We start from the raw sequence: 15,830 nt of genomic DNA, 5'->3' as shown, positions 1-15,830 counted from the left end.
AAAGTAATAAAATACAAGTGTAGAGTTAAGAAAATGATATATTTGTAAAAGTATTTTTTCCTTTTTTGCAAAAGTAATTATTTTATCATATATGTAAAGCCCATAATGTGATGTTGTTGTTGTTGTTGTTGTTGTTGTCTTCAGTCCTGAGACTGGTTTGATGCAGCTCTCCATGCTACTCTATCCTGTGCAAGCTTCTTCATCTCCCAGTACTTACTGCAACCTACATCCTTCTGAATCTGCTTAGTGTATTCATCTCTTGGTCTCCCTCTACGATTTTTACCCTCCACGCTGCCCTCCAGTGCTAAATTTGTGATCCCTTGATGCCTCAGAACATGTCCTACTAACCAGTCCCTTCTTCTTGTCAAGTTGTGCCACAAACTACTCTTCTCCCCAATTCTATTCAATACCTCCTCATTAGTTATGTGATCAACCCATCTAATCTTCTGCATTCTTCTGTAGCACCACATTTCGAAAGCTTCTATTCTCTTCTTGTCCAAACTATTTATCGTCCATGTTTCACTTCCATACATGGCTACACTCCATACAAATACTTTCAGAAACGACTTACTCACACATAAATCTATACTTGATGTTAACAAATTTCTCTTCGAAACTTCCTGGCAGATTAAAACTGTGTGCCCGACAGAGACTCGAACTCGGGACCTTTGCTTTTCGCGGGCAAGTGCTCTAACACGGGGCGTGAGTCGTGCTTCGGTAGCTCAGTTGGTAGAGCACTTGCCCGCGAAAGGCAAAGATCCCGAGTTCGAGTCTCGGTCGGGCACACAGTTTTAATCTGCCAGGAAGTTTCATATCAGCGCACACTCCGCTGCAGAGTGAAAATCTCATTCTGGAAATTTCTCTTCTTCAGAAACGCTTTCCTTGCCATTGCCAGTCTACATTTTATATCCTCTCTACTTCGACTGTCATCAGTTATTTTGCTCCCCATATAGCAAAACTCCTTTACTACTTTAAGTGTCTCATTTCCTAATCTAATTCCCTCAGCATCACCCGACTTAATTCGACTACATTCCATTATCCTCGTTTTGCTTTTGCTAATGTTCATCTTATATCCTACTTTCAAGACACTGTCCATTCCGTTCAACTGCTCTTCCAAGTCCTTTGCTGTCTCTGACAGAATTACAATGTCATCGGCAACCCTCAAAGTTTTTGTTTCTTCTCCATGGATTTTAATGCCTACTCCGAACTTTTCTTTTGTTTCCTTTACTGCTTGCCCAATATACAGATTGAAAAGCATCGTGGACAGGCTACAACCCTGTCTCACTCCCTTCCCAACCGCTGCTTCCCTTTCATGTCCCTCGATTCTTATAACTGTCATCTGCTTTCTGTACAAATTGTAAATACCCTTTCGCTCCCTGTATTTACAACATTGTCAAAAGCTTTCTCTAAGTCTACAAATGCTAGAAATGTAGAAATGTAGATTTGCCTTTCCTTAATCTATTTTCTAAGATAAGTCGTAGGGTCAGTATTGCCTCACGTGTTCCAACATCTCTGCGTAATCCAAACTGATATTCCCCGAGGTCGGCTTCTAGCAGTTTTTCCATTCGTCTGTAAAGAATTCGCGTTAGCATTTTGCAGCTGTGACTTATTAAACTGATAGTTCGGTAATTTTCACATCAGTCAACACCTGCTTTCTTTGGGATTGGAATTATTATATTATTCTTGAAGTCTGAGGGAATTTCGCGTGTCTCATACATCTTGCTCATCAGATGGTAGAGTTTTGTGAGGATTGGCTCTCCCAAGGCTGTCAGTAGTTCTAATGGAATGTTGTCTACTCCCGGGGTCTTGTTTCGGCTTAGGTCTTTCAGTGCTCTGTCAAACTCTTCAGGCAGTATCGTATCTCCCATTTCATCTTCATCCTCTTCCATTTCCATAATATTGTCCTCGAGAACATCGTCCCTGTATATACCCTCTATATACTCCTTCCACCTTTCTGCTTTCCCTTTTTTGCTTAGAACTGGGTTTCCATCTGAGCACTTGACATTCATGCAAGTGGTTCTCTTTTCTCCAAAGGTCTCTTTAATTTTTCTGTAGGCAGTATCTATCTTACCCCTCGTGAGATAAGCCTCTACATTCTTACATTTGTCATCTAGCCATCCCTGCTTAGCCATTTTGCACTTACTCTCGATCTCATTTTTGAGACGTTTGTATTCCTTTTTGCCTGCTTCACTTCCTGCATTTTTGTATTTTCTCCTTTCCTCAATTAAATTCAGTATCTCTTCTGTTACCCAAGGGTTTCTACTAGCCCTCGTCTTTTTACCTACTTGATCCTCTGCTACCTTCACTATTTCATTCCTCAAAGCTACCCATTCTTCATCTACTGTATTTCTTTCCCCCATTCCTGTCAGTTGTTCCATTATGCTCTCCCTGAAACTCTGTACAACCTCTCGTTCTTTCAGTTTCTCCAGGTCCCACCTTTTTGCAGTTTCTTCAGTGCATAATGTGATAGAGACCTTAAAATATTATGTAAAGAAAATTAATTAGTGTAGTCATATAATGTTACAAACTCATGGAAAGTCTATTTATTTATTTTATATGTAAAATTAGAAAAGGATTTATGCAGGATTTTTCTTCTTTAAGTAACATTCAAAAACACCTTTTTGGGGTAATAATATTAATACCGTGGATAGAATTAAGAGGAAATGCTTCTTCATTCTTACACACAAAAAAACAGTGACACATAAATAGAAAGATAATGCCTAAATAAATTATACAAAGTAGCACAACAGAGCTTTTGCGAACATTTACGCAAAGCCTAACTGAAGAAAAGAGATAACCACACCGAGACATAATACACTGTACACTAACGAGTTTAGAAAAAATAATATTGTAAAAATAATTTTTGGAAATGAAAAAGAAAAAAAGAGACATACTGGCAATGACAAAAAATAACATCCTTTGTAGAGTCTATATTTGCCTAACAACAAAACATAAATTGTAGAATTAAAAACTAGAAACAATAGCTATAAAGAAAGAATTAGAAAAAATTGTTAAGAATGGCTGAGAAAAGTTTATTGGAGAATCTAAAAGAACAATTTTTGCCTGACTTTGTCAATGTTTTCCTCGGCATTGACAAACCCCAGACAAAAATTTTGTCAGAAGGAAGACGTTGTGGTCTCCTGACCTCCATTGCTTACATATTCCGCCCTCACAATCATATTCCGCACATCAAGACACTTCATTCGAACCCAAACTCGATAAGATAAAGTCAATGTTGTATGAATTCATGTAAGCGATATACAAATAACAAGTAAGCACAACGTGGTTGAAATACTCGAGGCTGGCGTGTGTGTGCCACTCCGAGCTCTGGGCTTTCGTCTCCGGGTCGTACTGGAATGTCCACGATTCGTCGCCTGTTACTACGTTGTCTAAAAAGTGTGGATTATTTTCCAAATCATTCAACATCTCACGGCAAACGTCCACTCGTTGTTGCTTTTGTTCGGCGGTGAGCACTCGGGGAACCAATTTTGCCCAAACTTTCCTCATCATTAAATCTTGCGTAACAATTTGGTGAACCGTAAATTTATTCACGGAGACCTCATCGGCGATCATTTTGAGACTTAAACGACGGTCGGAGTCGAGGAGTTCTTTCAATTTGGCCACCGCTTCATCCACACGACTCGTTGAAGGGCGTCCAGATCGTTCCATGTCTTCAACGGATTCCCTCCCGTTTTTAAATTCATTAAACCACCGGAACACTTGAGCTCTTGATAGGGAGTCTTCTTTGTAGGCCTCCGTAATCATAGCAAAAGTTTCCGAAGCAGTTTTGCCCAAGCGAAAGCAAAATTTGATTGCATACCGCTGTTCTATCGAGCGAACCATCTTCAGCGTTTTCACAAGTGTCACGGGCACACAAACAACGTAATACGCGAAGCTCGACCCTCACTGCACCAGAGCTCCGACGCGACTGCGAACCGGTTCTATTGTTAGCTCATATCCCCCACCACGTGACGTACAGGTGGAGACCGCCCTGCGAACGACTGGGGCGCCGCGCGGCGGCCAGTCTCATTACTTATCTACCACACCCTGTATTGTGCGGTGTGAACAGACAGAGTTATAGTTAAACGCCTGCGAGCGAATTTTTGAGTGGCATCGCGGCGGACTGATTATCTGACTGGTGTACCAAGCCAATAGTTAGACTAGGGGCGAATAGGAGTTCTTGACTTCATCAAGGCGTAGGGAGAGTTTGATTGCGAAGGTCAATCCAGATAGAACGAGAGTTATCTTATTTGTCAGCAGCGGTCGGCACAGACAGCAGTCATCACAGTTTACGGTATTGTGCGCTACAGCTCTTGCGACCCCATATTTCCTCCACAACAGCACACTTCACTGCATTTCACACGTGATAGCCTCGACCATACCTATCAACATTCTAACGGATAATTATGCAAGTTGAGTAGGCGCGGCTCTCAGCCATTCTGCCAAGTCAATAACAATCTTAAACTTTGTATAGAAATATCATTAGCGAATCCTATCCTTGAGAGATAACTTCACATTCCGAAAAGAACCAGGATATAACTTGTTCAATTCATAACTAAAAGTGCCATTGTGATTTCTCAGAATTATTGCAAAATAAATAATAATTTTCGTTAGTTTCATGTTTTTCTTACACTAACTAGCACTACTCCAGTACCAAAGTATCCCACTAGTTATGTAAGAAATGTTGTGCATTTTGGTGTCATTTCCTTACAGCGGACAACTCCAGAAGATATTTATTGCTGAAAGTTTTTCAGGCATTTCTCTTTAGAACGTTAGCGTCTGTCTGACTTCTGTAGTAGTGTTGGGGTGGAAATTGCATCTTGCAGGAGCCACAGGGTAAACGGTGCATCTCAGATTAATCAGTTGCGCAGAATGACAGAATAGCAACCCACACGCTCACAGGGAGTCCAGGCTAGCACAGCAGAGAATATCGGAGATCTCAGGTAAACTTCCCTACAAGCAGAAAACATGCACTGGAACACTAAATATCAGTACATTGATCCGAAGAGGAAATCTATATAATCTCACATAAGAAATCGACCGACAAAAAATTCTTATCCTTGCTCTTTAAGAAACATGACTAACTGACGATGAAACCTTGCATTACGGAAACTATCGCATCTTCAAGTGTAAAACGCAACAAAACGTAGCGAAAGGCGCACCAATCTACGGCATGGCATTTCTCCTACACAGAGAAATCGCACCCAGCGACAATCGATGTACGACTATGCGCATTCAGAGCGCCAATAAAATATATACACTCATCAACATGCTCTCACCAACATCGAAAATAAGAAAATACCCGAAAATGTTGGAAAATTCTGGAACACATTCTAAAAAACGGTGAGGTAAGTTCACCAAGATGGCGTGAAAACCCTAACGGGAGACTTCAACGCTCAAATTGGGACAGAAAAAACCTATAGAAAAATCATCGTTAAAAATTACGCAATCCAAAACACCAACACAAACGGCACATGCCTGTTTGACATTTGCTAACAATTCAACCGTAAATTATGTCTACCCACTTTAGGAAAAAGCAGAAAAACAGAAAACATGGCGATCTTCGATCCAGCATCTTGGTGAATACCAGATCGACCACGTTATCATCTCCCAACCCCATTACAGAATCATCCATGACATTTACTTACCAATATTGTAAGTACTTTCGCTTTCCATCTCATTAGCTATTTAAACTTGTGATTTTTTATTTAATACATTTGTATACGTCATTGTGTCAATAAATTGTTTTCAGTTTACGTGAGGGCGCTGATAACCTCGCCTTGGAGCGTCTCCAACTCCCCCTCCCCCCTCCCCATCAGCCCCCTTCCAACATACACACACACACACACACACACACACATGGTACATAAATTGTGCTTTACATCAGAAAAGCAGCAGTCATAATGCATGCTCATTGGAATCAGGAGAGAGGAGTTCGTGTTATCGCAGTGATTGAGGACGGAAATTACTGTCCGTCTGAAGCCGGTGAGAGCTGCGGATTACCAAAGAGGACGGCTAGGCGTTCGTGGATAAACTATATCAAAACAGGCTGTATCGGGCGGTAAGTGAGAGTGGGCGACCCCCTGCGTCCACTGAGAGGGACGACCGATGTCCGTTCGACAATAGACACACCAATCAGTTTCTCAGTTACCGTCAACTGTGCGAGATTTTTCATTTTGCTGGTAGTTCAAGAACTGTGAGAAGGAGACTACAATTTATGGCGAAGAGTTGCTATGAAGCAACGCTTGACGGATTATCAGAAGATCGGCCATATGGCTTTCGCGGAAGAGTATATCAATTTTGACTGGATCAGTCATACTTTATGACGAAAAAACATTTTCTTCTGTTACCAGTGCTCCGGTTCAGGTGAGATATCAATAGATTTATTGTATATAGTATCGTAACTGAAATTTTTTTCGATAGAATTGGCTTTACGATGTTGTAAGGCAGAGTAGTTGTTTTTAAATACTTATTTTGTCGTTAAATTTGATCGGTATCGCCTTTGTCACTTACGTGGCTGTGTTGAATTCGTTAGCGCTTTTGTTAACAGATAAACGATTTTGGTATCGTATGTGTACCGACCACGGGCAGAGCGTTGCAATCCGAAGTATATCGTGGAAAGACAGAGAAGTGGACGCTTTTCTGTTGGCATTTGGGGCTACATCTCGGCTCAGGGAGCAGGGCCCCTATGGCATATTGAGGCGTATGTTAACATTTTAGAACATATAATGAAGCCAGGTGCTAAACTGTTGTATCCTCAAGGAGACATCTATTTCCTGCAGGTATGAACAGCAAGTAGCATGAAAGCTGTTTCATAGTTTGCAAATACTGATTCACTCTTTTCCTGTGGCCTACAATTTATCGAAGAAACTACACTCCTGGAAATGGAAAAAAGAACACATTGACACCGGTGTGTCAGACCCACCATACTTGCTCCGGACACTGCGAGAGGGCTGTACAAGCAATGATCACACGCACGGCACAGCGGACACACCAGGAACCGCGGTGTTGGCCGTCGAATGGCGCTAGCTGCGCAGCATTTGTGCACCGCCGCCGTCAGTGTCAGCCAGTTTGCCGTGGCATACGGAGCTCCATCGCAATCTTTAACACTGGTAGCATGCCGTGACAGCGTGGACGTGAACCGTATGTGCAGTTGACGGACTTTGAGCGAGGGCGTATAGTGGGCATGCGGGAGGCCGGGTGGACGTACCGCCGAATTGCTCAACACGTGGCGCGTGATGTCTCCACAGTACATCGATGTTGTCGCCAGTGGTCGGCGGAAGGTGCACGTGCCCGTCGACCTGGGACCGGACCGCAGCGACGCACGGATGCACGCCAAGACCGTAGGATCCTACGCAGTGCCGTAGGGGACCGCACCGCCACTTCCCAGCAAATTAGGGACACTGTTGCTCCTGGGGTATCGGCGAGGACCATTCGCAACCGTCTCCATGAAGCTGGGCTACGGTCCCGCACACCGTTAGGCCGTCTTCCGCTCACGCCCCAACATCGTGCAGCCCGCCTCCAGTGGTGTTGCGACAGGCGTGAATGGAGGGACGAATGGAGACGTGTCGTCTTCAGCGATGAGAGTCGCTTCTGCCTTGGTGCCAATGATGGTCGTATGCGTGTTTGGCGCCGTGCAGGTGAGCGCCACAATCAGGACTGCATACGACCGAGGCACACAGGGCCAACACCCGGCATCATGGTGTGGGGAGCGATCTCCTACACTGGCCGTACACCACTGGTGATCGTCGAGGGGACACTGAATAGTGCACGGTACATCCAAACCGTCATCGAACCCATCGTTCTACCATTCCTAGACCGGCAAGGGAACTTGCTGTTCCAACAGGACAATGCACGTCCGCATGTATCCCGTGCCACCCAACGTGCTCTAGAAGGTGTAAGTCAACTACCCTGGCCAGCAAGATCTCCGGATCTGTCCCTCATTGAGCATGTTTGGGACTGGATGAAGCGTCGTCTCACGCGGTCTGCACGTCCAGCACGAACGCTGGTCCAACTGAGGCGCCAGGTGGAAATGGCATGGCAGGCCGTTCCACAGGACTACATCCAGCATCTCTACGATCGTCTCCATGGGAGAATAGCAGGCTGCATTGCTGCGAAAGGTGGATATACACTGTACTAGTGCCGACATTGTGCATGCTCTGTTGCCTGTGTCTATGTGCCTGTGGTTCTGTCAGTGTGATCATGTGATGTATCTGACCCCAGGAATGTGTCAATAAAGTTTCCCCTTCCTGGGACAATGAATTCACGGTGTTCTTATTTCAATTTCCAGGAGTGTATTATTGATGTTGCATTTTGTTCTGGTCATGATGTCCTGAAAATAGAGATTCCTCTTCGCGCTCGTAGCCCCTTGCCTCTCACGTTGTCCGTAAATACATTGAACAGGATGATGATGTACATAAAGGTGTATGAAATGATTTGCATCTTCCTCCCGTTTATTTTCTCCATTTATATTTCTTTGCGTCACGTGGTGCTTTCAGATTTTTCATTGTTTGCATCCATATTGCTCTAGTTGCTGTCCTTTGCATGTAAACTACTGTTGCTTCCAGAAAGTTCGCCGGCCGCGGTGGTCTAGCGGTTCTGGCGCTGCAGTCCGGAACCGCGGGACTGCTACGGTCCCAGGTTCGAATCCTGCCTCGGGCATGGGTGTGTGTGATGTCCTTAGGTTAGTTAGGTTTAAGTAGTTCTAAGTTCTAGGGGACTGATGACCTAAGATGTTGAGTCCCATAGTGCTCAGAGCCATTTGAACCAACCAGAAAGTTCTCTGCTTAATTCCCCAGAGTTATAGAGATGTAAATGCCGTCTGGTTGATTTTGCATTACATTTATGTATTACCTCTTTGATGTGTTTAATTGTTGAAATGTATTGGCTGTAAATGCTTGCTTTGTTATTACAATTCTTCTATTCACTTGCACTAAGCATCTGTTATTGTTAACTATAAACGACATTCGATGTATTTGAAGAGCTCGACGTGATTAACTTTTAGTACCCAATGCTTTTCCGTCTGCATTGATCTCATTAGTATTTTTCCTCATTGCAGTCTATTCTGTAGTCTGCTTAATTAGATGTTACTTTGTATCTTCTCTTTCGTAATGCGTTGGATGACACCTGCATGGTCATTTTTATTTTATGAATTTTCTGCTGCTACTACTACTATTGCTACTAGTATTATCGATTTATTTATTTCCATTGTTTAGACCAATAGGGAACCACATAAAGCAAATTATGATCTGTTGCTGTTATTTCTCTTGTTCTTCCAGAATTCTTTCATCATCTCGCTGTGTTTAGCGCGATGTTTTCTGTCCGTTCTCTCCCAGATATGTTGGGTTTATTCTCTGGTACAGTTTCCCAGCAGTGGATTTTATGTCTGAAGCCTTTTCGATCGTCGATATCTGTGAGTGTGATGTTGGCATTTTTTAGATCAATTTGGACTTGTTTGATCCAGATTTGTAGTTTTTAGTTTCTGTAGCCACATCAACACTTGCTTTGTTAGTAGGCTGTCGTATAGTCACGTGATGTGACCGTAGAACTTCAGTCGTCGTTTACAGGAATGGGTTTCGATGTTGAAGTATTTTTCTATTACTGTGTGTGATTTCAGACGATATCCCTCATCTGTGAGTTTTGGCCCAAGGATTTTTCGGATGATTTTTCTTCCAGCTTTCAGCTTTCTTGATATTCTCGAGGTTTCTTTTGTAAATGATGCTTAGGGTTTCACTGGCGCAGAGTGTTTCAGGTCTGATAATAGTCGTGTGGTGCCGATTTTTGGTTTTCATGTTCATGCATTTCTTGATGGAGATGCCCGCGATTTTTCCATATGCTTTCCGCACTTTGAGTTCGCGTGCTTTTTGTGCTAACCTTTCTGTACCTGTGGGTTCAATGATTTCACCTAAGTGTTTGACGTATTGACCTTGTTTATTGTGCCGTATTTTGTGATCAAATTTTGTGTTTTGTGGCCATGAATTCGGTTTTTGAGAAAGAAATTTGTAGTATAACTTTCTCGGCACATTCTTTGAGGCCTTCGATCTCATGAACTGCTTGTATGTTCAATTCGGGAAAGGATCGCAAGATTGTCAGCAAAGGCTAGGCATGTTAGTGTTATGCTGTTGTCTTCCTAGCCTGATGGGTCTCCAGATGTTTCTGTTTCTCATTTCTTTTTCCCATTCTTTGATGACTTTATCTACGTCGATATTAAAGAGTAATGGGGAGAGGCCATCGCCCTGCCGGATGCCAGTCTTGATGGAGAAGGGGTGTGAGATTTCTCCGTTGAATTATACTTTGGTAGTTGTGTCTGTTAGTGTTTGTTGGCTGCGCCGTTTTGTTTTAGGGTCGAGATTGCTTTCTTCGTGTATATTAAAAAGGGATGGTCGGTCATTGGAATCGTAAATTTCCTGAAGTCAACGAATGTGCAGAGGGAGATTTCTTATGGCTTGTATTTTCAGTGTGGACTTCATGTTGAAAATTTGTTCGGTGCCAAATCTGTGTGGTCTGAATCTTGCTTGGTATTCACCAATTAGGTGTTCGACTTGTTCTTGTGCGCGTTGAAAGAGGCACGCGGAGATGATTATTTAGGGGACTGAAATTCCTCTGTAGTTATTCACATCAGATTTGTCTCTTTTTTTGCGGGGTGGGTGGATCAGTGCACATTTCAAGTCGTCTTGGAGTTTTTTACTTTGCCAGATTTCCTGAATGATCTGTGTGAGTTCCTGTAGTGATCGTGCAAAGATTTTTCAGTGGTTCTGCGATGATTCCGTTTCCTCCTGACGACTTTCCGTTGTTGAGTTTTTTGATGTGGTGCTGGATTTCTTCTTGTGTCGGTGGATCGGCCTCAGGTTTTGTGTATCTTGGGGACGCGTGTGGGAGTCGTTCGACAGGTTCGGGTCAGTAAAAGAGGTCAGAAAAGTAGTGTGCCAATTTTTAACAGTTTTCTTGGTTGGCGAGGGCGAGTTTTCTATTATGTTTCTTGAAGGTCAAATCTTGTGGTGCGTAACCTTTAATTTTGTTTGCGAAAGTTCTCTGGAAATACCTGCTGTTGTAGTTTCTGTAGTTCTCCTCAACTGATTTCAGCTGTTCCGTGATGTAGTTTGCGTTTGGTTTTTCTGATAGTTCTCTTTGTCTGTTTGCAAATGTCGAAAAAGTGTTGTAGAGCACCTGTCTATTTGTTGCCGTAGTATTTTCGGAAGGCGAGTCGGCGATTGATGATAGCGTGATAGCAGTTGGAGTCCCATCTTGGGTGTTCTGCCTTTTTTTAAGTGGGATTAATTCTTTGGCTTTTCTTATAATTTTACTGCAGAAGTCAGTCCAGTCGTTCCCCGGTTCTTTCTCCGATTCTTCTGTGATACTGGTTTCTTGAATTCTGGACGTATAGAATTTTTGGATACAGAGATTTTTGAGCTAAACTCTATTCGGAGAGAATTTCGCTTTAACTCGTGTGAGGTAGTGGTTTCTCCCAATGTTCGCGCCTCGTCGGACTTGAATGTCGTGGATGATTCCGTAGTGGGCGTAGGAGATGACAACGTAATCGATTTGGTATTCATCAAGATGCTAGATCAATGATCGCCATGTTTTCTGTTTTTCTGGTTTTTTCATAAAGTGGGTAGACATCATTTTGAGGTTGAGTTGTTGCCAAATGTCTATCAGACGTGTACCGATGGTGTTAGTATTTTGGTGTGCTGAATTTTTTAAGATGATTTTTCTATAGGTTTTTTCTGTCTCAAATTGAGTGTTGAAGTCTCCCATTAGGGTTTTCACGCCATCTTGGTGAACTTACCTCACGGTTTTTTAGAATGTGTTCCAGAATTTTTCGACATTTTCGGGGTTTTTCTTATTTTCGATGTTGGTGGGGGCATGTGCATTGATGAGTGTATATATTTTATTCGCGCTCTGAATGCGCATAGTCGTAAGTCGATTGTCGGCGGGTGTGATTTATTTGGCAGAGTTGATGATGGATCTGTGTAGGAGAAATGCCATGCAGTAGATTGATGCACCTTTCGCTACCTTTTGTTGCGTTTTGCTCTTGACGATGCGATAGTTTCCGTAATGCAAGGTTTCATTATCAGTTAGTTACGTTTCTTGAAAAACAAGGATGAGAATTTTTTGTCGGTCGATTTCTTATGTGAGATTATATAGTTCTCCTTTTTGGATCAATGTACTGATATTTAATGTTCCAATGCATATTTTCTGCTTGTAGGGAAGTTTACCAGAGATCTCCGATATTCTCTGCTGTGCTAGTCTGGACTGCCCAGAACCCGAAAGTCCAGTTGCCGTCTGTCGACGGACGCATTGTGTACCACATGGGGTAAAGTTGAATTTACTTGCACAGTTCATGTTTGCTTGTGTTTCATCTACATCTACATCTACATTTATACTCCGCAAGCCATCCAACGGTGTGTGGTGGAGGGCACTTTACGTGCCACTGTCATTACCTCCATTTCCTGTTCCAGTCGCGTATGGTTCGCGAGAAGAACGACTGCCGGAAAGACTTCGTGCGCGCTCGAATGTCTCTGATTTTACATTCGTGATCTCCTCGGGATGTATAAGTAGGGGGAAGCAATATATTCGATACCTCATCCAGAAACGCACCCTCTCGAATCCTGGACAGCAGGCTACACCGCGATGCAGAGCGCCTCTCTTGCATAGTCTGAGTTTGCTAAACAACATCTCCGTAACGCTATCACGTTTACCAAATAACCCTGTGATGAAACGCGCCGCTCTTCTTTGGATCTTCGCTATCTCCTCTGTCAACCCGACCTGGTACGGATCCCACACTGATGAGCAATACTCAAGTATAGGTCGAACGAGTGTTTTGTAAGCCACCTCCTTTGTTGATGGACTACATTTTCTAAGGAATCTCCCAATGAATCTCAACCTGGCACCCGCCTTACCAACAATTAATTTTATATGATCATTCCACTTCAAATCATTCCGTACGCATACTGCCAGATATTTTACATAAGTAACTGCTACCAGTCTTTGTTCTTCTATCATATAATCATACATTAAAGGATCCTTCTTTCTATGTATTCGCAATACATTACATTTGTCTATGTTAAGGGTCAGTTGCCACTCCCTGCACCAAGTACCCATCCGCTGCAGATCTTCCTGCATTTCGCTGCAATTTTCTAATGCTGTAACTTCTCTGTATACTACAGCATCATCCGCGAAAAGCCGCATGGAACTTCCGCCACTATCTACTAGGTCATTTATATATATTGTGAAAAGCAATGGTCCCATAACACTCACCTGTAGCACGCCAGAAGTTACTTTAACGTCTGTAGGCGTCTCTCCATTGAGAACAACATGCTGTGTTCTGTTTGTTAAAAACTCTTCAATCCAGCCACACAGCTGGTCTGATATTCCGTAGGCTCTTACTTTGTTTATCAGACGACAGTGCGAAACTGTATCGAACGCCTTCCGGAAGTCAAGGAAAATGGCATCTACCTGGGAGCCCGTGTCTAATATTTTCTGGATCTCATGAACAAATAACGTGAGTTGGGTCTCACACGATCGCTGTTTCCGGAATCCATGTTGATTCCTACAGAGTATATTCTGGGTTTCTAGAAATTACATGATACGCAAGTAAAAAACATGTTCTAAAATTCTACAGCAGATCGACGTCAGAGATGTAGGCCTATAGTTTTGCGCATCTGCTCGACGACCCTTCTTGGAAACTGGTACTACCTGTGCTCTTTTCCAATCATTTGGAACCTTTCGTTTCTCTAGAGACTTGCGGTACACGGTTGTTAGGGGGGCAAGTTCTTTTGCGTACTCTGTGTAGAATCGAACTGGTATCCCGTCAGGTCCAGTGGACTTTCCTCTGTTGAGTGATCTCGGTTGCTTTTCTATTCCTTGGACACTTATTTCGATGTCAGCCATTTTTTCGTTCGTGCGAGGATTTAGAGAAGGAACCGCAGTGCGGTCTTCCTCTGTGAAACAGCTTTGGAAAGAGGTGTTTAGTATTTCAGCTTTACGCGTGTCATCCTCTGTTTCAATGCCATTATCATCCCAGAGTGTCTGGATATGCTGTTTCGATACACTTACTGATTTAACGTAAGACCAGAACTTCGTAGGATTTTCTGTCAAGTCGGTACATAGAATTTTACATTCGAATTCACTGAACGCTTCACGCATAGCCCTCCTTACGCTAACTTTGACATCGTTTAGCTTCTGTTTGTCTGAGAGGTTTCGGCTGCGTTTAAATTTGCAGTGAAATTCTCTTTGCTTTCGCAGTAGTTTCCTAACTTAGTTGTTGAACCACGGTGGGTTTTTCCCGTCCCTCACAGTTTTACTCGGCACGAACCTGTCTAAAACGCATTTTACAATTGCCTTGAACTTTTTCCATAAACACTCAACATTGTCAGTGTCGGAACAGAAATTTTCGTTTTGATCTGTTAGGTAGACTGAAATCTGCCTCCTATTACTCTTGCTAAACAGATAAACCTTCCTCCCTTTTTTTATATTTCTATTTACTTCCATATTCAGGGATGCTGCAACGGCCTTATGATCACTGATTCCCTGTTCTGCGCTTACAGAGTCGAAAAGTTCGGGTCTGTTTGTTATCAGTAGGTCCAAGATGTTATCTCCACGAGTCGGTTCTCTGTTTAATTGTTCGAGGTAATTTTCGAATTGTGCACTCAGTATAATGTCACTCGATGCTCTGTCCCTACCACCCGTCCTAAACATCTGAGTGTCCCAGTCTATATCTGGTAAATTGAAATCTCCACCTAAGACTATAACATGCTGAGGAAATTTATGTGAAATGTATTCCAGATTTTCTCTCAGTTGTTCTGCCACTAATGCTGCTGAGCCGGAAGGTCGGTAAAAGGAGCCAATTATTAACCTAGCTCTGTTGTTGAGTATAACCTCCACCCACAATAATTCACAGGAACTATCCACTTCTATTTCATTGCAGGATAAACTACAACTAACAGCGACAAACACTCCACCACCGGTTGCATGCAATCAATCCTTTCTAAACACTGTCTGTGCCTTTGTAAAAATTTCGGCAGAATTTATCTCTGGCTTCAGCCAGCTTTCCGTACCTATAACGATTTCAGCTTCCGTGCTTTCTATCAGCGCTTTAAGCTCCGGTACTTTACCAACGCAGCTTCGACAGTTTACAATTACAGTACCGATTGCAGCTTGGTCCTGACATTGCCCCGCACCCTTTGAGGCTGTTGCCCTTCTGTACTTGCCCCGAGGCCATTTAACCTAAAACACCGCCCAGTCCACGCCACATACTGGTTTGACCTGGATGATACCAGGACTCGATGGGACGAGAGGGTGTTAAAGCCCTTGGAAACAAATATTTACAGCCGAGCTCATTGCGCTAACAGACTTTGACCAGAGTACCGGTGATTTTCACTCAGACGTGTCTGGTTTTTGGATTCAACGGGTTGAATAACCATTGACGATTGTGTTAGTATTATTATTTTTATTATGTCATGAGCAAATCCGATATGGTGTATCTTCCCACCACCGAAATGGATGTGTATTGTTCGATTCAATATTTTTATCACATAAATATAGGTTATAATGATGTTACATTGCTCCTAGTTAACATATCCCTCACTTTTTCTTAACATTTGCTACCTGTTACTCCATCAAAGGAATTTATGTGTGCAGTATTATTGCAATACAGACTTTCAAATTATCCGATTTCTGTAGTTTCATTTCGACACCAGATCATCGAATTCAGCCAGTTAGTCTTAATGTGGATTTCCGACTACGACTCTCATCATATGACAGATTCGGTAAACCATTCCTAATCGGACTGATGAATCTAGATCACTTACGTATGACAGGGTTTGAATTCT

The sequence above is a fragment of the Schistocerca nitens genome, chromosome 3, assembly GCF_023898315.1.
Source record: "Schistocerca nitens isolate TAMUIC-IGC-003100 chromosome 3, iqSchNite1.1, whole genome shotgun sequence".
Taxonomy (NCBI): Eukaryota; Metazoa; Arthropoda; class Insecta; order Orthoptera; family Acrididae; genus Schistocerca; species Schistocerca nitens.
Note: the sequence above shows the minus strand (reverse complement) of the source record.